The 27,750-nt window shown below is 47.1% G+C and overlaps 1 protein-coding gene, 1 non-coding gene and 1 pseudogene across 2 annotated transcripts in view; 1 reads left to right on the top strand and 2 right to left on the bottom strand.

Moving 5' to 3' along the window:
• The window catches only part of LOC142573084 (protocadherin-like wing polarity protein stan), a 290,575-nt gene that overhangs the window by 40,247 nt on the left and 222,578 nt on the right, over positions 1-27,750 (top strand). The window lies entirely within an intron of this gene.
• On the bottom strand, positions 4,762-4,947 carry LOC142573518 (U2 spliceosomal RNA). The gene has a single exon (XR_012826350.1). It is a non-coding gene; the product is annotated as a U2 spliceosomal RNA (small nuclear RNA).
• Positions 14,715-15,558, bottom strand: LOC142570675 (deoxynucleoside triphosphate triphosphohydrolase SAMHD1-like; annotated as a pseudogene).

The following is a 27,750-nucleotide window of genomic DNA, read 5'->3' as shown; positions in this document are numbered from 1 at the left end:
AAAGAATCCCAGAGAGAATAAGCTCTAGCACCGTGGTTGTTGTATGCATACGTGTGCAGAATAATGCCGGTGAGTATCGCGCGAGCGGCTCTGGTGCGTGGGCTGGATGTTCTGACACAAGCATCGTGCACCGGCTCGTTTATAATGCGGGCACATGTAAGCCACATAACGCATAACGTGCCTCTTATTTCCACCAAATGTAACGTTGGCTTAATGTAGTAGAGTTCCATGTGGACACCGAGAAACGTAGCGTAAAATGGTCATGAAGGGCTTTCTAGCACATGGTAAAGGAATTTTTCACAAAGGCTCTGTTTCATCCACGCACATTTAACTTTGCGCGAAATATGCCGCAGCGTTCCCTCATTTTCGCTCATATTGATCTAGGCGGCATTTGTAGTTATGCTAGGACACACTCTCCTACGTAATTTGCTGCAAAGGCCGCAATTAAAGCACGCTTTAGAACTTCAGCTATGTGTTATCCATAATGTTCCTTTTATTTTCGCCAAATATAATCAAGGTGTCCTTTTCACAGGGTACCGGAGAAACCAACTGCGAACCTCGTATAACGCATGAAAGTAGGAAAAAGCGAGTATCCAGGAATTATTTGCCAGGCTTTTATTCAAGCCCATATTGTGAATATTTTGCCAAAGATTATTCTCAATACGTAGCTCATTATCACCGAAATTGAACTTGATGTCTCCGTTCAAGAGTCTGGAAAACATTGAAGGGAGTATGACAGGATGGAAGTATCGCCCTCTAGAACGCTTCAACAAGTAATTTTATAGAAAGGCTGTATTTAACAAACACAGGTTAAGCATTAAACCTAGGGAAATCACAATATAATTCCTACTTCGACGAAATATAAACAACCTACTTAGCATGCTTCCCCGAAGAGACCAGAAAAAGTAACTACACACCTCGTGTTACATATAAAAATTTGGAGAAAACAAATATTCGGTAATTACTAAAAAAATTATGGGGCTTTATGTGCCACAATTGCGATCTGTACGATCTCATTATGAGGGACGCCGTAGTGAGAGACTCCGGAAATTTGGATCACCTTGATCATGAAGAGAAGCGGGGAAACTTAATAAACGTTTGCTATAACGCCACTGACCAGGCCATAACGGGAATTTCGCAATATTTACGTAACTTAGAATTAGCGCTCGCCGATCAAAATTTGCAAGTTGTCACCCCTAAAATTTCCCAGGCTTCCTCAGGACATAAAGTTTGTTAGTGATCGAATTTCTTCAGCAAACCGTGAAAACGGGCATGTAACGTTGTGAGCTCCTCTAGTCGCACTAACAATTTCATTACAAATGCAAGTTTATCGTAAAAATAAATACGTCCAATACCGGTACTCGACGAAGCCGAAGTGATTCATGGCTACAATTAGAAGCTAACGAGCAGAAAGACACCGGTCTCGTTCACTTTACCAAGCTGCGGTGGCCCGTGTTTTTCTTTAGATCTGCTCTCATGCTTTTCCCTGGCCACAATACGGCTCTATAGACTGTTTTACTTAAACAAAACGTAAAGCGACAACAACCGCCCGTATTCTGGCGCACCGATGAAAACGATGAAGCGAATGCATTCATATTTGATACGGGCTGCCGGCACGGGTATAGCTGGCCCTATTGCGGAGCCAGCGATACCGTCCAGTTCACTGCGCCGCGGCAATCGGCCATAGAGCGTGTCGTTGCTCTTAGCTTACGAGTAACGGCTGAAACGTGACACCCAAGGATCCCGTTGCCTGTCAGCGCGAGACAGCTTTCTCGCGGCGACGTGGGCGGTGCCAGCCACGCGACGGTCCAGCGTTCACCAGCGCTGTCTTCCCCTGGACCATTATGATCGAAACGCCGATAGAAAGGACGGCATGCACCGTTGCATTTTGCTCTTTCGCCAAAACGGTAGTCGCCGCGCGAAGCCTACCGACCCGGAAGCTTACTGCACGCGTATAGAGCTGTTTTCTCGACAGGGGAAGCTTACAATGTGACGTATTTAAACACGTGACGGCTACGTAGCCCGACCCGTGAGTCAGCGGAGAAAGAGAAGGCGCACGTATCTCCCATTTTGTTGGATCTGGCCGGTGAACTTTGTCGCCGGTCAAGAGAGAACAGCAAATAAAGATGCAAAGAGGACAAGGCTTTGCGCTAGTTATTGAATCAGGAGTGAAACGCAGCACATTTTCGAATTGGTCGATCCGGACGGAGCAGTTATGCCTGTTGTACTGGGTCTGTTTCGTTGTCCAGAGCCCGTGCCGGCGCCAAGCATGAGACAGAGCACGGTTGACCGAGGCCATACTGACTGAACCTGTTACGGTGCCGGGTGAATAATTCTGCGGGCAATGTCGATGGTCACTGCGCAACACTTAAATATTAGAAGCCGGGCTGTCGTTTCGCAATGTGTTTTGGCCAGGTATGGCAGCAATTTAGTCTGAGATAACTTATCTTTTCGGCTCCTTGTATATTACGCTAACGCACATCTGCTCTGGCCCCCCTACTGGCAGGGAAACCTCCCAATAAATGTTTTTTATCTCTGTCCCCGGGGGAAGCAAAATGTGTCACTGACATTTCCCATCGAGTCGGCTTTACCGTGGTCACGATGAACGCGGTGATATTTTGCTTTTGGGACGTTTAATTGCTGCTTATATCGACGACACCGTTCAGGAAAATGAAATTTAAAAGAAGCAGCACTATGAATCTTCAGTGGTATTGTGATAGGCATGTTAAATAAACATACTAAGAAGTATTGGTATTGGGATTGCATGACATGAATGAGAACCCCTTGTCCGTTAGGCAACCAAGAAATGTTTTTTTTTCTTTTATGAACGTAGCACTTTTCAGAAGTGTGGTGATGCAGGTGACCTTCTCTTATGAAAATAATTGTTATCCTGCTTCTTGGTAGCTTTCCTGCTCCACTAAACATGCGTTTACACCCTGTGGTTAAAATGAAATGTAAGAGTGGGAGCAGGAGTGTCTTACTCTGCCTCTCGATATGCGCAGTATTACGCCGAATCAAAGAACTTGAATCCATGCGTTGCCTTAGCGACCATAATACGGAGCATAACCATAAAATCCTACAGAAAGAAAGACGCATATGTAAACACAAAAATGCTTTGCTGTCACGCTCATTGAACTATACCTAACGTTATTTAGGGCGCCCGGACTTACGATAAGATTGCAAAGACCACTCAGGGCTCTTTGCAGCATGGCAAACCCAACGAGCAAGGATATTTGTGACTGAGGCGTCTTACACGGATTTCTAGGGCCCATTGGCTATGCATCTGGGTACAATGAACTTCGAGATTGGATCTTTAGAGCCTATTCACTGCTATTTTCGTTGATTGTCCCACCTATAGTCATCTCTTCCACGTACACTGAAAAACAAGGAAACGTGACAACTATGGGAAGTGCATTTCGGATGCACGAAGGGTGAAGAGGGGCTGGCGGTTACTTGCGGAGATGGCTTTTACCTCGACATCCCGAGCAGTCATTTCACTTTCCAACAAAAACGGGTCCAACGTTATTTTGTTGCTTTCTTGCTTTCACTAAAGAAGAAAGCATAAAGGAAGTTTACTAGTAGTACGAGTGAGGGCGTAAATAAGAGAGAAAAGAGGCGCTACCTTTCGCTCGTTACATCTCGGGGAAGTTCCGGCCAGTGGCTAAAAACACGCGTGTGCCGAAGGCAGTAAACTCTTTAAAAAAATGCAGAAACAGGGAAGAGAAACCGCTTCACTTCGCGACGCGGTGGTGGTGTGGAAAAAAAAAAAAAGCGAGCACGCTCGTAAAGTAAGCCTAAACGCGCATTTATATATAGCACCTCACCGTCTCTCTTTGCCCGAGCGATTGGAGACACGCTCGTATGTCCGCACAGCGGAACTTGTGCCGCGAGGTGCAGACACCCCCTCTAGCTCGCGGTCGCTCTCCATTTTTATGCGTCGTGTGCTTCCTTATGTCCGCGACTGTGCGTTGCCACTTTATCTTAATGGATACTTAGATGTATACGTGACGATGGCGCGTCTGTACAGCTTCTCGCCGGCCACAATTGCTCAAAAACTCGATCGGACTCCTGTTTTACAGTGAAGCCGCATATAGCTAGGGCATTTCCGTCGTCCACGAACAACCCGCGAACGCGCTTGTGCCACTGCTCGTGCGTTCGTTGTCGTCGTCTCCTTCCACGGGTGGCTCCGTTGCCGCTCATTGTTTAAGGGGGTATGAGCCATTCATTGGTAAAATAAAACTATCATAATCATAACAATAATCGTCATCATCAGCATCAATAACAACAACTGTCATCATCTGCAATGGCTCGAGCATCGTCGTCTTTTTCTACAGCTAGCTCCGTTGCCGCTCATTGCTTATCGTGGTATGAACCATTCATTGGCAAAAGGAAACTATCATAATGATAACAATAATCGTCATCATCTGCATCATCATCAATGACAACAACTATCATCATCAGAAAGGGCTCGAGCATCGTCTTCTTCTACAGCTGGTTCCGTTGCCGCTCATCATTCCAGCATAGAATTTCATTTCTCTTCTGTCGACGTATGGGGGGGGGGGAGCGTTTTTTTCTATTTTCTATTTTTTTACAGCGAAGCTGTATAGGGGGGAGGGGGGGGGCTAGGTTCTGGAAAAACAATTGCGTACGTCTATCGAGCCGTGTACATCGAGAATTTCTTCCCATACTTGGGCCGATTCCGAAGCTACTGCAATTCCGGGCCGATCCGCGGAGGAGGTGAAGTCGGTTTCAAGCACCTCCCACACCTGGTCTGATCCCGTAGGTAGTGCATTATCGGGCCGGCCCGCGGTGGAGATGAAGCCAGCTTTCAGCACTCCACCAATTTGCGAAATTAAGTTTAATATCTTAGCTCCAAATACAACCTGCGTCAGATATTAAGCTGATAAGAACAAATACTACACTTTGATCCGCGTCGGCCATGTCTATGTTCGCACCACCCTTTCTTTGTCGGCGTTCCAAGCGCTTGCGTATCTGTTTTCCTTTCCTTCCGCTCTCCCGAGGTGGCGGTCCCGTAAGCATGCTGCCCGCCAGGACCGCTAGGAGGAAAGAATGCGAACCGCCCATGTGGCCCCGATCCCGCAAACTTGAAACGTTTCACCGGAGCAACGGCCAGGTCTCAGGGGGGGGCTTGTAGTCAACCACTTTTGTGTGATCTGTCTTGTGTGTGACCGCTTGCTGTTTTCGAATGGCCTCACAACCATTACTGCACTGCGGGACGTCGGCCAACGCACGATCGCCTTGGCTACGGTGAAGCAGTGTGTGCGCTCGGAATGCGCTGAAGTGCATGTCTGTTCCACGTGCCGGGATTCGTCGTGGTGTCGTGTCACGTTTTGCAGCAATACGTGGGTATGTATACCTCCCGGTGCCTCAGCGACTAGTCGCACTTTAACTCCCATTTGTGTGCATACGGCGCTTGACGCCCGGCAATGGACAGTTCGCATTAAGATGTCCGCGCACATAGCTTCGGTGGTCATCCTTCTGCACAGAGAGGAAGGGCAGTGCATTTCTTTTTATTTATAGTGATAAGAACCCTTGCTTAAGGGGGTATGAGCCATACATTTTCTTACGTGACGAACGCATATAATAAAAGAGGTGACACGAGAATGTGTGTGCGTACCTATAGTCACAATGACCACCGATCAGGACACTAAATATGTCAGCTTCGTTCAAAATTCTATGTCACCTCTACACCCGCCATGGTTGCTCCGTGGCTATGGTGTTGGGCTGCTGAACACGAGGTCAGGGATCGAGTCCCGGCTATGGCGGCCGCATTTCGATGGGGGCGAAATGCGAAAACACCCGTGTACTTAGATTTAGGTGCAGGCTACAGATCCCCAGGTGGTCAAAATTTCCGGAGTCCTCCACTACGGTGTGCCTCATAATTAGAAAGTGGTTTTGGCACGTAAAACCCCATTATTTTATTTTATTGATGTTATCTGTACGACGTGTGCTAAAGAGCTTCGCTGGTCTACCACCTACATAGAGTGGAATGGCTCGTGTCTCTTTTTGTTTCACCTTTTACTTTCTCTTCCCCCCGTTTCTTGCGCGAAGCGACCCTCGTGGAAGTAATCGGAAAGAATGGAGGCGATACGTGCATTTGGAGAAGACGGCTGGAAGTGTGGTTTGTTTCGCTGGCGTGGGTCGATTGACTACGACTTCTAGCACGATGAGTTTTTACATCCAGTGACCACTTAATTGGAAAAATTGATGTAACATTTTGCCTGATCTATCTATCTATCTATCTATCTATCTATCTATCTATCTATCTATCTATCTATCTATCTATCTATCTATCTATCTATCTATCTATCTATCTATCTATCTATCTATCTATCTATCTATCTATCTATCTATCTATCTATCTATCTATCTATCTATCTATCTATCTATCTATCTATCTATCTATCTATCTATCTATCTATCTATCTATGCCATTAGCACTGTTTGCCTTCTTCAGGCGTTTTGAGCCTATCTAACTGCTTACGCCTACCCAGTGACCCAAGTAGTCTAACCCCTTGGGTCATCGACATGTACTCGGGGTCGTGATGCTGCCCTGGTCGTTCCATCGCGTCATTTCAGCTTTGTGATCTGACTGTTAATGCAATCGTCCTTTCGCCATCGTCGTCATACAGTCGTCATGCATTCGTTGTGACACCACCGTCACGGTTATTCGATCGTTTTCACTCCACCTCCGTCATGCAACACTCGCCATGCCATCGTCTTCACACCGTCGTCGTCATGCAGACTTTGTGATAAAGTTGTCGTAACGCCATTGTCATCATACACTTGTTTTCATCCCATTGACCTCACACCTTTCTCATGCCATTGTCGTCACTGCATCGTCGTCGTGCCGCCGTCATTCTGACTTCGTCATCTGACTCTCGTCATGCGCTCTTCATCACGCAGTCGTCGTCACACAGCCGTCGTCATACCATAGTAGTCACGCTGTCATTTTACCATCGTCATCACTTCAGTAACATCAACCTATTGTCCTTATGCTGTCGTTGTCATACCGCCTTCGTCGTTCTATCGGCGTCAATCCCTCTTCGTCATTCGATCATAGTCATGCTATCGTCGTTCAATCGTGATTATGGCGCCGTTGTCATGCCACCACCACCATTGCGTCGTAGTAAGTCGTTATCTTACATTCGTTGTTATACCGTCGTCATCGCGCTGTCGCCCTCACTCCAGCTTCGTCATCCGACTTTTGTCATGCCGCCATCGTCACGCCGTTGTCGTCATACAGGCTTCGTAAGCAGTCGTCATCACGTTGTTTTCGTCATTCACTGGTCTTCATCCCGTTGTCCCTATACCATTGTCATGCCATCGTTGTCATTTCATCGTCGTCATATAGTCTTTGTTGTCACACTGTTGTTATGCCGCAGCGGTTGTTCCATCCTCATCATTATAACTTCGCCATTCGGCTCTCGTCACGCCATCGTCGTCACACAGTTGTCATCCCATTTTCGTCATACCGCCTTCGTCGATTCATTGATGTCACTCCTTCGTAATTAAATTGTAATCTTGCTGTCGCCCTGGTTCCTAATTATGTGCAGAGCCGGTTAAACTCTCTGCCTTTCAATTATTCTTTTTATCTCTGTTTTCACTCGCCCACAAGTAAACGAACGAACGAACGAACGAACGAACGAACGAACGAACGAACGAACGAACGAACGAACGAACGAACGAACGAACGAACGAACGAACGAACGAACGAACGAACGAACGAACGAACGAACGAACGAACGAACGAACGAACGAACGAACGAACGAACGAACGAACGAACGAACGAACGAACGAACGAACGAACGAACGAACGAACGAACGAACGAACGAACGAACGAACGAACGAACGAACGAACGAACGAACGAACGAACGAACGAACGAACGAACGAACGAACGAACGAACGAACGAACGAACGAACGAACGAACGAACGAACGAACGAACGAACGAACGAACGAACGAACGAACGAACGAACGAACGAACGAACGAACGAACGAACGAACGAACGAACGAACGAACGAACGAACGAACGAACGAACGAACGAACGAACGAACGAACGAACGAACGAACGAACGAACGAACGAACGAACGAACGAACGAACGAACGAACGAACGAACGAACGAACGAACGAACGAACGAACGAACGAACGAACGAACGAACGAACGAACGAACGAACGAACGAACGAACGAACGAACGAACGAACGAACGAACGAACGAACGAACGAACGAACGAACGAACGAACGAACGAACGAACGAACGAACGAACGAACGAACGAACGAACGAACGAACGAACGAACGAACGAACGAACGAACGAACGAACGAACGAACGAACGAACGAACGAACGAACGAACGAACGAACGAACGAACGAACGAACGAACGAACGAACGAACGAACGAACGAACGAACGAACGAACGAACGAACGAACGAACGAACGAACGAACGAACGAACGAACGAACGAACGAACGAACGAACGAACGAACGAACGAACGAACGAACGAACGAACGAACGAACGAACGAACGAACGAACGAACGAACGAACGAACGAACGAACGAACGAACGAACGAACGAACGAACGAACGAACGAACGAACGAACGAACGAACGAACGAACGAACGAACGAACGAACGAACGAACGAACGAACGAACGAACGAACGAACGAACGAACGAACGAACGAACGAACGAACGAACGAACGAACGAACGAACGAACGAACGAACGAACGAACGAACGAACGAACGAACGAACGAACGAACGAACGAACGAACGAACGAACGAACGAACGAACGAACGAACGAACGAACGAACGAACGAACGAACGAACGATGTAAGAAGGATAATTATGCGGCTACAATTGTGTTTGGCAACAGGGAGAATGTCTTTCATAACTGTGCCCTACTTCATCTACGTGTTGCAGTGGGTGTGGCGCTTTAAGGTTGTCAAAACGCTAGGGCTATGGATTACATAATACACAGTGTGACAGTGTGTTCGTGTCTGCCTTTGATCTCTACGAAACCAGGACATACCGAGATTAGCTGCTAGAAGGGCGGACCTGCACGGATGTTGTACCTGTTGCTGCACACCGGACGTTGCCACGAGATTTTGAAAGGACATTGGCCCTAGAAATACGAGAAGACAACAGCCACAAGTGGAGCAATACAAATATATATAAAGTACAAACACACATGCAAAAGACAAAGGCCGGTTTCAGAAGGCACCGCCTCTAAACACCCGACCGCTTTTTTCAGCTCCGCGTTCACGGAACGAGAATCGGTTTCCGAGCGCAGTGTGCCAAACAGCGTCTCGAGGATTCCTGCGCACAGTCACAAAAGGAAAACAGCGTCACGCTCGTCCTAATACTGACCGTGCACCTTGCTCGCTCCGGAACCAGTGCGCCGCTTTTCGGAGCACGCTCGATTGAGGCACGAAAAAAGACCGACCTCGCGTGTGTACTAAAGCGTGTGACCCCGTGAGGGTAAGCAAAGAAAAATACGCGGAGTATACAGGCGACCGCAGGAAAAGGTTCCTTTGATCACGCAAGCAGCACCAACATACCGAGACAGCAAGCTTGATGAGGTCGCAAGAAAGCCGCGTTCCCGAAGGAGCTCTTTCATACCGAGATCCAAGGCGAAGTAGCTTGCGATTGTTCCAAGAGTACAAAGCGCCATTTTAATAGACTAGAGCAGGGATGCGACACTTGGAAGGTTTATGCGTGCGTTGCGGAGCCCTACGATCTTTTCGTGCGTCAGACGCGGAGCGAAAGGGGTGCAACGGCACATCCACTTGCGACGAATAAAATTTTCCTATGAAAGAAACATTATAAACTTGTGGAAAGGAGGAGATTAAAGCCGGTTTATGTGAAAGAAGGGACAGTATTGCAGGCTTTATAGGCTTGAGAGCTGGCGATTCTTCATGGCCGACCGTTGCATCGCCTTTTCATGCGCGAGGCTCTATTTTTATTAGGGTATATTGAAACGGCGTTTGCTCTCTACACCGCGAGATTTGGCGGTCCCGTTATCGATCCTGGTATGAAAGACATGTATAGAAACCAAACGTATAGCGTCAGGACGCTCAGTATGCTTGACCCATTGTGACTAGGATTATGTCTCACAAGCGTATGAATGCACGACCGACTTCCGCCTTGGAAACCGACGGTACCGTGGCTCACACGACTTGGCAACGAGCAACCGCGCTGTACTGCTACAGTGAGAGAGAGAGAGAGAGAGAGAGAGAGAGAGAGAGAGAGAGAGAGAGAGAATCTCTTTAACGGAATGTACAAATCTTTACCCTCATTCATTCACACGACCTGAGAAGCTACTCTGCATAGAGGGGATTAAAGCAGATACAGAAGGCCACACAAGTGACCTATCCGTTCAGTTCAGGTTTACTGTGGAGACTAGTAGCGCGAAACAATGGAACACCTGGTGAGAGAAGAGACTAGCGCTACTTCCAACTGAGGTTTATATTGTGGTCCGACAAAGATACTTCCAACTGAGGTTTATTCTAGTTAACCGCATTAAACATCAGTTGAAAATTTCACTCATCTTTGTCTGTGCCGTCATCTATAGTTCTACTTTTTCGCGCTACCAGTCTCTACAGTAAACGTGGCGTACCGGCTAGACCAATCCGCTACCCTTTCAGTTCGAGCTATTGAGCAAGGCCTCCGAGATTGCAAGCGCGCCTCGGGCCTTCCGAAGATCTCGGAGTCAGTCGGGAAGAGCCCGTGGCCGGGCGCCGAGGCCACGTCCGCGTTCACACGCCGCGCCCAGTCGGATGTGCTCCCGTTCACGGCCGGCTCTGCGCCTACGCCGGTCCGGAGACGACCGCGTGAGAGATTCTTATCGGGCGCACGACTCGCTTACAAAATGAACGAGGCGAATCGGCGGCCGCGGTATGGAAGCAAAAAGACAAACAGGGCCCCTCAGCGCAGCCGCTGTGCTCGCGTTCCTTTGAGCAGATGGAGTGTGCGCGAGCTTCGCGGGCAATTTCGCTCTGGGGAGGGAAGTACTTCCGCGTCGCCTGCAGATGCGATGCGGCCGTATGCGTTTACAGTATCAGGTTCGCGTCGGTGCGGGCGTCCCACGAAATTGGAGATGGTGAAAATCGTCTCGCTCATTCGATGGCACGATTAAGGCGATAACTGAAGCGACGCCGAGTCTGCTCTCATTCACGCAATTGACGGCTACCTGTGGCGGACACGCGAGGCACGCTGAGCTCCCGCCAATTATTACTCGATGCTGGAGCAACGGCTGACTTCTGATACGAGTTGCGCGAATAGTGATATTCCAAATGAGATGGAGGGGTCAATCATTTCAAACATCTTCCGATCGAGTGAAGTTCCTAAACCAGAATGTTTGTATTGTTGCTAGGCAATGATACATATATTTATTGAAGCAATCCATGATTGGATCTGTCTAAGCAAGAAAATAAAAAGAGTGCTTGAGTACTCTTGGTCCGTATTTTTGCATAAAAGCCAGTAAACCCACTTGTCGACGGGACAAGGATGGTGCAGCTTAAAATACAATAATGTTGGCATTGAAAGGTGCTCTAGAAAATTATAATGGGACGAAAAAATGACAGTTAAACCTTTTCAAGAAGTTGAAATTTGTATTTTTCTTGAGTTTGCTGAAATTAGGAAACACCTAACAGTCACACACAAGAAAGAAATGCTGTAAGAGTACTGGCTGAGGTAGTTCTCCACTTCATTTTGTTAGAACTTCCAAGCACGATTCGAAGTTACAGATATTTTCTAATTATTCGGCCTCGCTTTTGACGCCGGTGTCATTAACGAACAGAAAGTTTTCTACACAGGAAACGCACGTCTCAAGCTTCAGTGTGATATATAGAAAAAAATATTATCCGAATTTTTACGTGATCCAAACAAGTGGGAACGTGCGGAGTGGTCATTCAATAAAATAGCAACACTAATCAAAAATACCCTTGCCATTAACTCTATGGAAGAGTCAAGTTGAATAGGCGTTCACCACAGGAGAAAGCCGCTACTACAATAAAGAAATAAACGATTCCCGTCGAAATGTATTGAAATTGAGAATGAGCAATGCGCTTAATTTGAATATCTAAGCAGGAAAATTTGCTCCAAGTAGCAGAGGATTAGAACTGCTTCTCTTTCAAGCAGAAAGCGTGCGGAAGTATACAAACCTGTTTCAAGTAATTGACGTTTTGCCTTTGAAAGACAGCGGCGCAATCGTATGGGCAAGATGAGCCAACACCAAGGAATGGTGCAGCATGAGTAAAAAAGAAGTCTTGTCAAAATTTCATTCCAGCAAAAGATTGTTTGTGCAAGCGTGACAGTTCTAGTTCAAATAACGTTCGACAAAAGCTTGAGACACTGCACGGCTTAAGGAACGTCAGGTGGTCAAAACTCACCCGTGGTCCTCCCACCAGAGTGTGCATCATAATCACACCTTGGGTATGGCAGCGGAAACTCCAGAATTTAGTTCAATTTGCTAATTTATTAGCGTATCTGTATTGTACTTTTGTGTTTCCTGGCGTCCGATTTTCAAACAGCAACAAAATCAGCACTAACACCGACACTGCCTGAGCGCGGTCAGTCTGATGGGTTACACGCGCATTATAAGCGCACGCCAAGCACGAAGACAGACGGAGTGGCAAACAGTTATTCTCGTATCTACCGGCGTCCGTTCTGAAACAGAAAGAAAGCGCCGAGAAAAAGATAAAAAAGAAACAAACAACAGAGAAGGGCGAGACACCCAGGCGGATTCACAAAGAGGCCTTCGGCAACGACTTGCCCTCCTTGTCCTGATTACATAGCAAAGCGGCTGTTCAACAAAAGACATTGCGGAAGCCTTGCTTCATCAGGTGCGCCCTTTCTCTATCGCCCGGCTGTGTACGTAAATACAGCAGTGCGAGGGACACACGGATGGCCGCGTGCAGAGGCGGTGGTTGCAGCGCGGGTGTGCCTTGTCGAATACGTCTCCTTTGCTGTTTCGCTTCCGGCCTGATGTGCGGTGCAATTGTGTGGCGGCGCTTTGCGTCTAGCCTCATCTTGAACGGGCACCGATTATGAGGGCACTCGACGCATGCAGCTTGTGGTATTACAGTATATCTTGCCAAACGATACGGCTCCAGGAGAAGAGGGACGCCTGCGAAGCTGGTCGGTGTGTACGTTTCGGGCGGCACTCGGACGTCGTTATCATGCTCGAAGGAATCGTTGAAAGTTGGTGCGAATGAATGCGTAACTACGAGAGTTTGCTTACTGCGCATTCCACTGGCAGAACAGGAGTGGAGGCCGAGAGCGGAGAGGAGCAGAGCAGCAGCGCAGCGAAGGTGGGACTGCTTGCTCCCCCATGCGCTCCGAGAGCAGGTGCCAGGGCAGAGGTGTATCACGTGACCAGTTTGTTTACCTTCACGCGGTAAATATCTCGCTAACTTCGCTTCTCAGCCGCCATTCCTGCCGCACAATAAACGAAAACGGTGGAAACAAGTAAAATGAAGCGATATGAAGTGTTAGCGTCAAGTGACTTCCTTCGCACTCCGCTTTCCGCGTGGTAGCAGCTCGAACTGTTCGGGAGTGCCCTCGATGTGGCCAAACTGCTCCTGTTATGCCATTCGATCATAGCACCAGTGTTCCTGTCCGTCCACTGGAAGGCAGCTACTCTTGAAAGAGCACTTTGGGGACGCTTTTGAGTGCTCCTGTTCGCCCAATGAAATGCCCCATTAGTACAAATATGGTCCAGCTTCTTCCTACGAGCAACGCCCGCAGATTATTTTGCTTTCTTTTTTTATTTCATGAGATGGCAGTCTGCGAGGAGACCGAGACAAAAGACGAACAATGCTTACGAAGTCCCGGCTCCTTGAACACAAATACACAACAATGTAGCACTTAACTCTTGGGGCAGACAGGTTACGCACGCTGGAAAAGAAAGAAACTAAGAACATTACTTGACAAAATTAACAACGGCTCGGTTCTAACTCTGAAGTATTAACAAAAAATGTGGGAGCAAGATTAAGAATATCGCAATTAGACTTGACACATATTACAAAACTAAAACATAATAATAATGAACACAAAGAGGGAAACTCAATTCCTGTGTATTCGTACATACATATTTGTTGCAATACACTCAGTGGTACACAAGCGAAATCGATGTACATAAATTAGAGCACGCTATTACGCGGGAAGCACTGGACTGGTCCCTAGTACGGCAATGTGATTGTGACGTTCGAATGTAGAGAAAGAGCGCGTATGATGGCATAAAAATATTTTTGTCTAGCTATGATCGCACAAAACACAGCGAACTGGTAAATTACTCGCGAACAGTCGTTAATGTGGATTCTGAATTTTGTCTATGCTCACATTACTGGTCCATGCTTGTGTTGCTCGTGTGGTTTTTATTGGGTTTTTTGTAGTTGTTTTTGTTGTTGTTGTTCCTGCATATATGATGTTGGGATAGCTGGTATATTCTGCGGCGAACTTGGCATATTTGATATTTAATAAAGAAGAAAGAACAGAGAGGTAATGTTAAGATTAGCGTTTACCAGGAAAAGTGGTCGATACGTTGGTTGCTGGCGGCTTATTCATGCTTTTGCTCATATTTAATGCAAGTTTCCATCTAGCCGTGGCTTTTCCGCCATGCAGAAATAATATTATGAAGTGACTCTTGCATAATTTTGCATTTGTTCAATTTAAGACTCAGGACGCCACGCCGACAGCGTGGCAGTCCTGTAAGTAGTTGTCCCACTTGTCCACGTCAAGACCGGAGTCGGGGATGTTGACTATTTGAAAGAGGAAACCGCGGGAAGGGCATGATTGATCGATGTTACCCAAGATGAGATGCTAGACTAATTTCAGGTCATGGTTGTTCAGTCCCTGTCTGTAGTGGAGTTCCCACGCATGGTAGAGTTCTGCAAGATTATTGGCCGAGACGCAGAGCTCGAGGAGTTTAAATGACATCGTCTCGTGGCTCCAAGCCGGCACCAGATCTCTGCTCAAAGCTCCTTTGCGGTTTAACCGCTCCTAGTCGTACGAAAACAGCCCGTGACCCAGGTCGTTACAGAGGGCCGCTATTTCCAAGCACATCAATTCTTTGTCGGTGACATTCAGCTCGGGTTGGCGCTCTCGTATTCGGGAGCCCAGAAGCGTCGCCAGATGCGCCGTTCCAAGGCTGTGGTCGAAGTGGGTGGGCGATGCGTTTGGGTACACGTAGCTAACTCTTCCCAGCTGCCGAATGTGGCAGAGTCGTTAGAACTCAGGGGTGTCCAAGATGGTGACTGAGACCGGCTGAAGAGAGATCTCTCCGTGCACAGGGTCCCAGAAGAGCTCGCGAAATGGCAAAGCCTCCAGAAGCTGCTTTCTTGCACAGATGTCTTCGGCAAGCAAATTGGATTGGATTGGGTTGGCGACAACTTTATTTATGCCTGCAGTTGGGCGCGCGCGCGCCCCGACGAGGGCCTACGTCATCCTCGAAGTCGCCAAGCAAAGCCTTCGTTGTGGCGATGACTCTCAGGTTCCTCCGTGCTCTCACCTGTCTGCCCATGGCGGCTCCGTCAGGCTACCATCGGCCAGCCGAAGCGGCTTTAAGGACAGAGCCTAGAAGAATGTTATCTGTCGATACGAAAGGGTGTCATGTTCCGGCTGTCGTTCTGTTGCAGCCCTCGCGTGGCTCCTTGACATTGTAAAAGTCATCATCATCATCATCATCATCATCATCATCATCATCATCATCATCATCATCATCATCATCATGAGCCTGGTTACGCCCACTGCAGGGCAAAGGCCTCTCCCATACTTCTCCAACAACCCCGGTCATGTACTAATTGTGGCCATGCCGTCCCTGCAAACTTCTTAATCTCATCCGCCCACCTAACTTTCTGCCGCCCCCTGCTACGCTTCCCTTCCCTTGGGATCCAGTCCGTAACCCTTAATGACCATCGGTTATCTTCCCTCCTCATTACATGTCCTGCCCATGCCCATTTCTTTTTCTTGATTTACTTGATTTTTCTTGATTTGTAAAAGTACAGGTGGCATATTCTTCTCACGTTTGAGGGGCTTTCCAGAGATATTTTCTTTAGCTTTTATGTTGGTGCTGCCGTTATGATGACATGCGGCTCTGTCTCGGTTTTTCTGATCGCCGCGGAGTGCTTTGGCAAATAAAGCGCCCAGATAGTGGCTGCGAGCCTGGATTGATGCAAGCTATACGGCATCGAACGCGAGCGGCTTCCGCTTGATAAAATACCGAAACTCCAATGCTCCGAAACATTGAAATCGAAACATTGCAGTATCACGGAGCAACTCCGCACGACGGAATCCTCAAGGCTGTGAACTTTCTTCGCTGTGAAGCCCTTTCTCTACGCCGAGAGGCTGCTTGTAGACTATTTTGTTGCCGCCTAAAGTATAGGCTAATGTACGAAGTGCCACTTATAAATGGTCACTTATTTACTTCTGTAAAGTTCTAAATTCTTCTAGGCCGAGGCGTCATTTTGGGAAACTTACGCGAAACGTATATTTACTGGCTAGCGTTTTGGCTGTGCCATGGCCGAAATAATCAGCAACTAAATATAAATTTTCGTTAACAGATTCGTTGCAAACTTGATGCGATAGACACGGCAGTATTTTTTTCTGATTAATTTCTTTTTGAAAAGCGGAATTGTAAATCTCCTTTAAAAAGTTTTTTTTTCATTCACGTCAACGAACCACAGTGGAAAGAAGAAAAACGAGGTCCAGTCGTTTGTCGATAGTCGCCACGAAAAATACCTTCAATGTGAGTATCATGCGGGCTAGACATCCACCCACAAAGAACTGGCACTGAGACATATTGCGACCTACGAAGGCATCGCTTACCGCAGGGCCGTGTGCCTTGCGCACTTGCCAGTGTTCGGGTGCTCAGATTTTAAGCGGCACCCATGAAATGGAGCGTGCCGGGCGCTTTGTATATTTGTGTTCGTCATGTCATCTTTATGCGCTTTTCTTTGCTAGTCACAAATAACGAGGCCCACAAATTTAAGCTCTCGTGAAGAACACGCAAACGAATTCAAAATTACAGTTATCGTTTTGATGGGCGCAGTTGTTGCTTCACATTTTTATTTACATATTTATTTACCAGTTTGTGTGTGTGTGTGTGTGTGTGTGCGCGCGCGCGAATGCGGGCGGGCGGGCGGGTGGGCGTTAACCATGATAATCGGAGATGAAGATAACGACATTCCCCAACCCTGACGCTTGCCACTCGGTGGTATGGTACTTAATCACTCATGTCTTGATGCGTTCCTTTCTTCTTTCCGCACTACATACCGCAGTGAACTTTTTTAGCTGCCTATCTTTGTACTTGTGGTACACGTGTCTCTGGAACAGGTAGGTGAGATACCTAGAATATAAGCAGGTGGAGTAAGTAAGAAAGTTGGGCGAATGAATTTCATTTCCTTCTCTCCACTGCCTGACCAAAATTGTATTTTTGAGCCGATTCTTAAGCATTTAACCAGAGATGTGCCTTTTTTGGCACTCATAAGGAGAGTGAGTAATAGATAGAGATGACGCCTCGGGACGGCGTTTAGAATCAGAGGAGTCTAGTATTTCAAGCGTGAAAGCTTTGTTATTAGCCTGCCTTCAAGTTTCATTACGTGGACTGACGCAAAATTACTTTTTCCTCGCAATTCTTACTTTTTTTTCTATTTAGAGCAATATCTATACTACACCACAGTATATTATCATGCGAACGGCTAAAAGCCTTACGTGTACGTAGCTGCGCTTGTTTCTTTTGTTGTTACTTTGACATTGCGAATTATTTTGGGGCCTAGCATTTGCTCATTACATGAATGCCCGGACTTCGGGGCTTAATATTTCTTAGTCCATGTACTGAGCACACTTCCACGGCACCAACATAGTTCTTTAATGGGGAAATGTAAGGGCAATATCTTTGAGTGTCATACTGAGGAAACGGATAGCTACATGTATTCTAATCAAACTGCTGCGGACATCTCAATCTTACTGAACATAATCGCGAGAAAATGGCAATTGCTTGCGTTTCCTCAACGCCGAATTTAGGTCAACGAGGAGCGCAACGACAAAGAAGACAAGAGAATAAAAGATGACGGTGCCGTCAACGTCTTTCCAAGGAACAATTGAATTGACACCGCGGTGGCATATTGCGCATCTTTGAAGGGGCTGTCCGATGCCAAAGAACTGTCAGCGTAGTGTGCGCTTGCCTCACCTTTTTGTTGACTTTGTCTGAGTCTCTTTGTCAGTAAGCTGCATGTTCACTATGACGCAGGAGCTGTCGAACTTTTATATCCACGAAGCAGCCACAAGACTGATGTCAGGCCCTCTACTGCAAGACCTGAGTACTATTGCAAGCCTATTATTACAAGCAGAAGTTGTGCAAATAAGGCACGCCTACATCGACAGACTTGCGCAGACGTTCACACAACTGAAGCGAGAGCAGCATGATCCGTCACGTGCTCATCACGCCCGGGCACTGTACTCTCACACGCTCACTGCTTGAACGAAAGCCGGCATCTGCTCGCATTCAAAACACCCGCAGCACGGCAGTGGCGCCCCACTTTTTTTCAAGAGGAGCCGCGGCATCGAGTTCATCTAAAGTACAAAGCGATCTAAAGCACACAAAGGAAAGGGTGGAGGGCGCGCGCCGCGGAAGCAAGCCGCGTGGGCTTTGGAACGTGATGCCAAGTGCGGCAAAATGCATTACGGATGGTGTCGTGGAGGCCAGCATCACGTCCTTTCAAAGAAAGGGCGCACTTCTGCAGACTAGGGACGGCAAGCAACATCTCGCCTGTAGAGGTTGAAAGACTAAAAGGACGCGTCTCTCTGCGTGTTCTTGCGCTACATGCCTTTCTGCAGTTCCCTTGTTGAGTAGGTGGTAGGATGGCTGGAAGCGGGAATGGGACACTTCTTTTCTGGATGTTTTTGCGACTCGAGTCGACATCGGAGCATGCACAAATGCGCGTACCTCTTCACTTGTTTGCGCACGCGTCTGTAAATCTACATGTATGTGCTTGTGTGCCGGTCTGTGTGCTGCCTACATACATAAGCGTGCATAGTGGCGTTATTACGTACGTAGATTGTCGACATACGCTCCGCGTGATGTAATAGCTATTGAGCACGACCTGGACAGGCACACTCCCGCAGGGACAGAGAGACGTCAGTCCATGCCTTCGACGCAGAATACACACTGCCTTATTAGCCAAAGAAACTGTGCGCACGAAAGTTCTCAGGCGTTGTACTTTCGACTGTACGACACTAAACACTACCTTTATTCTTCCGCGCAACAGTGTGACAGCTTTGCGACCCCGCAAGACGAGGGGAATGTAGCGACGAAAGTTTTCACGTTGCCACAGAGGGTGCTCTCTGCCAGCCAACACAGCGTGCCGCAATGACAGCGTGCCGCGTATTGTAGGTCATAGCAGGTTACTGACCACGTGAAAGATTGGCAAAGGAGAGGTATAGATGGGGTGAGAAAGGCAGGGACGTTCACCGGAGAAGATTGATACCCTGCACAGGGGGAAGGGTAACGGGAAATGAAAGACGGAATGAATAGCGCACAGAAAAGGCGAAGTCGCGAACAATAAATACAGGAGGTTGGGAACGTCCATGCGTCCATCATCTAACAGGCCGCTCGAGCGCAAAAAAAAAAGAAAAAGAGAGAAAGAAAGAAAATCAAGAGCGCCTTGACTGTATTGTGGTAAGAGGTCAAATATTTGTACTAAAACATTGGGACACCATTTACAGCGAATGTCTCCATAAAAGGTGCTAGTGTCGCACCTCGTTTCAGTGTGGTACTTGGGTGCGCGTGGGTGCGATTCAAATTCTGTGGGCTGCCCCTTTCCTGTGTGCGCCGATTTATGTTGCTGTTTATTCCCTCTCTCTCTCTCTCTCTTTATTTCCGTTTTCTTCACCATATATATACCCCTCCCCTTCTTTGGCCCTTAGGCAATCTACTTGGTTATCGCTCTATTTTTCGCTTCAGCTCAAAAGCGTGCACAACCTGAAGTTTAGTGCGCTCGCCCCACCTGTCACCTTCAGGACTTGAAACTCAACGTAAAGACCAGAGACAGAGGAACGACAGGACGAGGCGCTTACTGGCAATTGAGTAATTTATTGAACAAGCTTCACCTCAGAACATTTGGAACTGATCGCGCATGCAGAACAAAGCAGGGGTAACAAATGGAAACGGTATGCCAATAAGTTAGTTGTAAAAAAACCTAAAGTATATATCCGAATGGTGCACGTGTGATAACAATCGAGAACTTTCAATCTTCTTCATGATTAACTATCGGCATAAGGTTTTGATTTTGTACCTTCGGCTTTGTTCTGTATGCGCGACTACATTTATGTGTTTAAACAGCTTGCCGCAGATAACGTTCTAGCCAAGCTCTTAACACAAACACAAACACACACACACACACAAAAGGGAAAGAAAAAAAAACACCGTGCAAGATAGCATTGTAGGACCAAGGGTATTCGGTCGTCAAAGGTCCGACGACCGACAAGAACGGGTGGTATAACCGTATTGTTCACCGTGTTTTTCTTCTTTCCATGTTTTCGTATATGAGAAGCATGGATGGGCATGCTGGGACACTCTATGTATGAGCCATGCTTAATGAAATCATAACTTGCGAGTGAGCGTATTGTCCTGGCGTTATACTCTATTTCGTTTTTTCGTTACGCTTTGAAAAGTTTTGATGATGAACGTCTACCATCTAGCCCTTTCTTCCATCGTACTGCACCTTGTCGCTCATGCCCGAGTTTTTAAGCTCAAACGCATCAGTGCTTGGTGCACGTTTGTGACTCAAGGGCGCTTTTTGTTTGTTGCTGTGGCTTTGCGCATACTCATTATTTTTATTGCTGCTCCGGGGCATTTTCTTTTTGAGTGTACATAGTACATCCTCATTTCGATGCCAACATTTCCCATTTTCTTTTTCTTTTTTTGCCTAGTTAGCGCTGAAGACTCTTTTATTTGTCTCTTGTCTTATACTTTTCTCTTACACCTGATGCAGTCAAGGATGTCATAGAAGCAGTCTGGCCAGGCAAAAACACCGTCTCAATGCCGCAGTTCCACTGTCGCGATCATAATCAAAATATTAGGAATTAAAAAGAACACACACACACAGAAAAAGAAAAGCGAGCAAGCCGTTTCTTCATACCTGTGCAAACACTTTCGTCTTTCGTCACCCTCAAATATTTATGCCTTCGCGTCTCCACAATTTGTGCCAGTCTGCTGATAGAAATTGTCAGCCGCAATTTATTAAATCGTGTTATAGTATCTCTCGGAGATCACGCATCATATCTACAAGTACCTGGAAACTTATCGACTTGTTTTGTGTTTTGATTGAAGAGTTAGACTCACAAAATAAATTAAGAAGAATAAGAAAGGTCAGTTTCCTGTGATCAGGAGACTCAAAAGTTGTTGTTGCTGGACAAGTTGGTGTGGTTTAATAGGCATTCTAACGGCGGGAATATTAAACAGCACGCAAGAGAACACTGTTATGTGTGTCTTGCTCTCTGTATGTCGTGCAAGCGCCGAGTTCCGGCCTTGTTGGCACAGCTTTTCTACTTCTGCAAAGGTTAAAAAAAGTCAAACTGCAGACGGCGCAGTCACGAGTGCTACTTTCAACAATTGTATATTAGACCCCGGATCATAGGTTCAGCTATTCAAGGCAATATCAGACTAAAAAAAGGAAGTCGGCGTGCCGTCTGCTTTTCCCGCTGTTTGAATGTTTAATCACTGGCTCTCGTTCACATACGTTCTCAAGTTCACTCACACTAGCGGACAGCCGCTCAAGTTATTTCTGACGCACACTTGAACTCACCGCGTCTGAATTTAGTTCCTGCTCACGTTACTCGCACTCACCCCTGTTCATACTCGCGACCTCTCAAACTAGCCGGCACTCACTTCCGTTCGCACTCACCTCAGCTCCACTCGCATGCTCGCTGACTGCGTGCCTCCTGTCAGTGAAAAGAATTTGGAGCGAATATGAGTCATTGTTCCCGCTGGTGAGTATGCCTACCTATGTAATCGAATGTTTTGTTTCCGTAAGTTCTCTTCAGAAAGAAAAGTATGCCTAAGACACTTGCGCTTTCACATTGCGCCGGTGTGTTATGCGGAGCGTCGCGCCTGTATGACGTCCCGAATCACAAAGCCAATTCATGTTTCATTTCCTTTTTCTTTTTGTAATGCTCAGGCGGGATGGAGGTTGCACAGAGGGGCGATAGTAAGGCGCGGCCGCTTTCGAAGAGAATGGCGGCCTCCTTTCTCCTTGCATGCGGTTTGTGAACACGAAGGGCGCGAGGATAACAAGGCGTCCGCTGCAGGTGCGTGCGAACAGATCGGCCGCGACCTTACCGGAACGAGCGTGACGACGACGGTGATCGTTCGGTTCCGGGTTTGTGCCGACCGGTCAGCGCACATGCATGAGGCGCCCACGCGATCACACAGGAAACCTCCGATGTGTGCCTCGCACGAGCCGACAGTAGAGCAGTGACTGGCCTTGCATGCATGTAGCACACTCGAGAGTCCCTCGACGCGTAGCGGGTGCGGTGGTTACGCGGAGACGTAACCTGCGGAGAGAGTGGTCACGTGATTTCAAAGAAGCAGAAGCATCGCTTACACGACTGTAATGCCGAATTGCGGCGGAGCCACGCGTGCAGGCGGCTTCCAGCGAGAACGAATGGTAAGGTGCCCATAGGCGCGGACGAATTGCACAGGCTAGGTTAGTGGCCGGTTCCCGGATATATATCTTGCATGGATAAGCGAAGTCGTCGGACATAGGAGCCCGTTACTGTATACACCTTGTTCTGTCGACGCTGTTCTGGCTTTAACTTTTAAGAGTGAAGCCCATTGGGAGGCTTCCTATGTTTTAACGACGTGCGCGCAGCAGTTCCCTTGCCGTAACGTTGCGAGAAGGATATGGCGGCATCTTCTATTGGTGCTTGCGATCCCGTGACTGAGTACTCGCGGGTATCTGAATGGTGAATCTCGGGGCTGTATATAAACATACTGCAAGGCCTCTCGGGAAATTGCTTGCACAGGCTGGTAATGTCTGTGCGAATGTGTTTTTCGTTTCTTGTGTTTGTAAACCTCGAGATACCATGAAAGGCGTATTTTTTTTCTCAACATCGGTTGCCTTGACTGGCACACTCGTAGATGCACAAGAGATTTCTTTTTTTACTTTTCTTGTAGAGTCAGGGTTTTGTGTCATTGTGAATGTATTTCGAATCATTGACTCCGATATATATATATATATATATATATATATATATATATATATATATATATATATATATATATATATTGTGCTTGCTGTCTGTTTTGGCTTCTTATGATATGATTAATAAAAATAGAGCCCCTCAGTTCCCTTTCTTGTCCTTCACATACACAGAAACGCGCATATATATATAAAGTAGAGTTGTCTTTGAACATTGTTGAAGAGCTGGACGAAGGCTATTACATGCTTCCTCAATGGCGCAAGGCTTAAATTTTTGCGGCCATTTGAGGTTGTTCAAGCTGCGCAGACACTGGACCCCATGCTAGGCCGTAGGTCTAAATGTACTGCTTTTTGATTCGAAAATGACGCGCAAGCATTGCCCTTATGTTCCTAATTGCAATAATAAATCAATTTACCTACAGGGTTGCTTTAAGTAATGGACGAAACAAAAATGCGACGCGGAACCAGTCATGAGGTAACGTTCCCGCTTGTCGAGCACGTGATCATTGGCAGTCTGGGGCGCGCGTGCTGAAGATTGATTTCTGGTTCTTGCCGCCACGGCCGGCACAAGTTTCTTTCTTCCTGTCTTCTTGGGCAGCGCACCACGTTATTCTTACTCACCAGCATAGCTGCACGGCGCCTTCCGGTCTTTCGCGGCGGTTAATCGCCACACGCATGCCAGGGAGGTCATCGCGTGATTGCGTACGTGGCCAGGGGTTGGAGGATATAAGCTGACGCATTTATCATCGCTCCTTGCAGCGCTTTCATTTAAGCTTTAAGGAAGGAAGGAAGCAAGTGAGGAAGGAAGGAAGCAAGGGAGGAAGCCGGCTTAAAAACAAAGAAGCGCCAAGCACGCTGTCGCCCGCTGGGAACGGTGGCGGCTTCTGCGTGTACCGCACAAAGTGTGTCAGTCGTGACGGGTAGGCGGGCTGATGTCGTGGCGTACGCACTGTGCGTGCTACGCTCTACACGAGCTGCTTGCTACTTGAACGAGTGTGTCGCAATACTTACTGCGTTGTCGTGGCCGCGGGCCTTACGCAGAGGGCGAGAAGCAAAATAAAGGGAAGAAAAACAGAGAAAGATACACAGGAAACACGACGGAAGCTCTGAAAGTGTGGACGTTATTCATAAAGTGCGGACAGCCCGCAGTTCGCTTTGCTCGAGAGAACACGCGGGACTCGCGATGGTGGTGCTGCTGAGCGCGCCCGTTGACAGCGTGGCGATTAGCTCGATGCTTAAACCACGCCTCCTTTCTTCAGTTGGCCCTGTCAGAGTTTTCGGTTGCCCATACATACGCGACGCAAGTATTTCTCCCGGAAGAACATTAAGCTCATGTCGTGGGCGCAAATGCTGTTGTTTTATCGAGATTCCTCTCCACACACACCAGCGATTCGAACTTCTGTAATGCGTGATTTTTTTTTTCGAATTGTCTTTTGCTTACCAGCACTTCGAACGTCGGTTGCATTTGTTTTTCGTTCATTACATGGCGTTGTACATTTCACTCCAGGAACAAATTTAGCTTCTTTTCCTTCTGTTTGCACATGCTGCCAACCTCCAGGGTCGCTATCTCGTGCGCGTTCGAAAAGCCGACGCTCGGTTTCACCCCACGAGATTGTCCCGGCCGCGCCGATATCGCGGCCTAGGTCAATCTAGGCCAACCGCGTGAGGCGAAACCGAACGTCGGCTTTTCGAACGCGTACGAGATAGCGACACCAGTTTTGGGCTATATGCGTAGCAGGAGAAGAACATGCACACACACACAAAAAAAAGAGAGTAAATTGTAGAGATTGCACAGGCCCGAAATAAGCACATCAAATAACGTGGAATAAAAGCGCTTCAGAAATAGGGGAATAAATATAGCTGATCCTGTCTAAAAGGAACTTCAGTGCTAAGGAACCGTGTCAGCTGGTAATAGACTCCATTGATAACTTATTCTCGAAACCAAGGTGTATTTTAAGGCATTAGTACGCTCACCACAAGGAATAAATAGTCAGTCGGGTGAGTTGCGCACCGGAACGACTGCACACAGGAAGGGCTGCATGGATGCTTGCCCGTCTTCCGAGGCTGGAGAAAGTTACTGCAAGAAAACGACAATATCCTGTAAAGCTAAAGAGGAAATTGTTCAAGATTACTTCGAAATGATGGTGCAACGGACGTGCATTCTTGCTTCCATAGTGAGACGTACCTTTGAGAATCTGCATTCGATAAAAAATATTTTGGTTTATTTCCAATAAAGTGTTACGCTTACTCTTAGCTCTGGTTCGTATAGCTTCTTGTCTCAAGGGTTTTTTGTGTCATATATGCCTGCGAAGTGCCTGACCACAGAACAGTTCACATTGCAATAAATGTTGCACTTTCTGTTTGCATTGGCTCGTGCGCTCTTGCCTGAGGGGTGCCCGCCCTGGGGACGTAGTGGCTTCACCGTTGCGCCGCTGAATCCCGAGGGCGTGACATCAAATGCCGGCCGCTCCCACCGGATTGCAAGAAACGCTCGTGTTGGGTTCCCGTTAAAGAACTCCAGGTGGTAAAAATTAATCCGGAGTACGCTACTACGATGTGCCTCATGATATTATCGTTGTTTTTTAGAAATATATAGTGACTCGAAAACAGCTATTAGAGCTTTCAATAGGGGGTAGATTGCCCTACAGCCTGGGAGAATAATTAACAAAAGGCAAACAAATGTTACACGTTACATTTATTGGTTCCCGGCGCACCTTGGTTCACTTCATGACATTCGTGTCAATCCAAATGAATCGGCCAACAGCGTCACCCGCGACCTTACAGACCGGGCCGCTTTTACATATGGTTTTGATTCTGCTGGATTGGAGAACTTACAGAGAGATACACTCATTACATACAATGAAATTACAAAACATTACTACATGGGAAAGAGGGAGTTTCGACCCCTCACTATAGGCTAAACAGAGCCCAATCAGTTACACTTAGGCAATTACAAACGCAGTCTTTATTATTCACCTGCACAAATAAATGAAAGGATTGACATTGCAGGCATGAAAATTATACGTACAGCGTGCAAAAAGGAGATATGCACGCTTGAACATCTGCTCTGGGAGTGTGGGTCACTCGGCCCTGGCATTTCCCGGAATCGGCTTTTAGGAATGATCAGACCTCCAGATCATATCCCTCAAGTCCTGGCTGTCCAGTACGCCCGTGATAAGGCTAGGAGGCTTGACCTCCCGAACCCCACATGGGACTAGTCAGGCAGGTGGAAACACCTTGTACAGGACCAGAATAACTTTTTCCTCCTCCTCCTCCTCCTCCTCCTCCTCCTCATTCGTTGTTCTGGCACGTAAAATCTATCTATCTATCTATCTATCTATCTATCTATCTATCTATCTATCTATCTATCTATCTATCTATCTATCTATCTATCTATCTATCTATCTATCTATCTATCTATCTATCTATCTATCTATCTATCTATCTATCTATCTATCTATCTATCTATCTATCTTGTATCAGATCATCTTTTATTGCACAGAGCTAATCACCGAGATAAAAGGCGGGAAGTTATGTACAAGTGTGTACCCATATCTTGATGGTGAGGGCCTTCATTCTTCAAGCGCATGCTAAATGGCGCCACAATGCCGCGCCTCAGCAACAATTCAGGCTTTATAACGGCACTGGTCTTCAACGCCTTGTCAGCAGAAATTTACTTGCGTGCAACTAAAGCAGCGATTAAAAAGGAAGAGCACGTGTACCACATGTCCCGGTTAACGTTATCGAATCTGTTAAGTGAAAAGAAAAAAAAAAGATCAAAAACAGACGGTACAAAGTATAATTATAAAATATACGCGGTTCTGTCGTCAGAAAGGTGACCTCTGAACACTGTACGCCTTAACGGTATCTTGAACCGCATTCTTTAAATCTTTTTTTGTTGAAGAGCTTGGCTAACGTTAGCTGTGACACCCCATATACGTACATCAGTGGCGCCATGCGCAAGACAAAAGTGAACTGGCGACTTGAAGTATGTTCTGTGGTTGTTTAAAGCAAACAGCATTTAGTTTAGTTCCCCATCCGCTGTTTTAGCGGTAAGGACAGCACATACGTATATGTCGCGATATGGGCGCCTATATCGGAAAACAAGGCTTATTATGACACCTCCGATAGTTCATACAGCACATCATCGGAACCTCGAGCTTCTAGTCCTCCTTTTGGGCCTGCTCTGTTTTGATTAGCACCGATCATTCTCCTCCGCGGATGTCGTTCTCTTGAGCACGAACGTTAAACTCCGCCAGTAAAGAATTATAGTGGTTAGAAGGGAAATTTCCCTAACCCGTCTCAGACAAAACTACCGCGAGCGCGCTAGCGAGAATAGAGCGCCTAGAAGCAGCCCGTTCAGTAGATAAGGCATATTTTAAAGCATGTCTAAAATGTAGCGCCACGTAAATATCGCATTGCTTAGTGCCCACGGTCCTATAATTGTTGAATTCATTGCTACTGCACACAGAGGATTTCATTCCTGCTACTGGAGTTCCTGCGGTCTGCTGGCC

The sequence above is a fragment of the Dermacentor variabilis genome, chromosome 2, assembly GCF_050947875.1.
Source record: "Dermacentor variabilis isolate Ectoservices chromosome 2, ASM5094787v1, whole genome shotgun sequence".
Taxonomy (NCBI): Eukaryota; Metazoa; Arthropoda; class Arachnida; order Ixodida; family Ixodidae; genus Dermacentor; species Dermacentor variabilis.
This window is presented reverse-complemented; position numbering and strand designations above follow the sequence as displayed.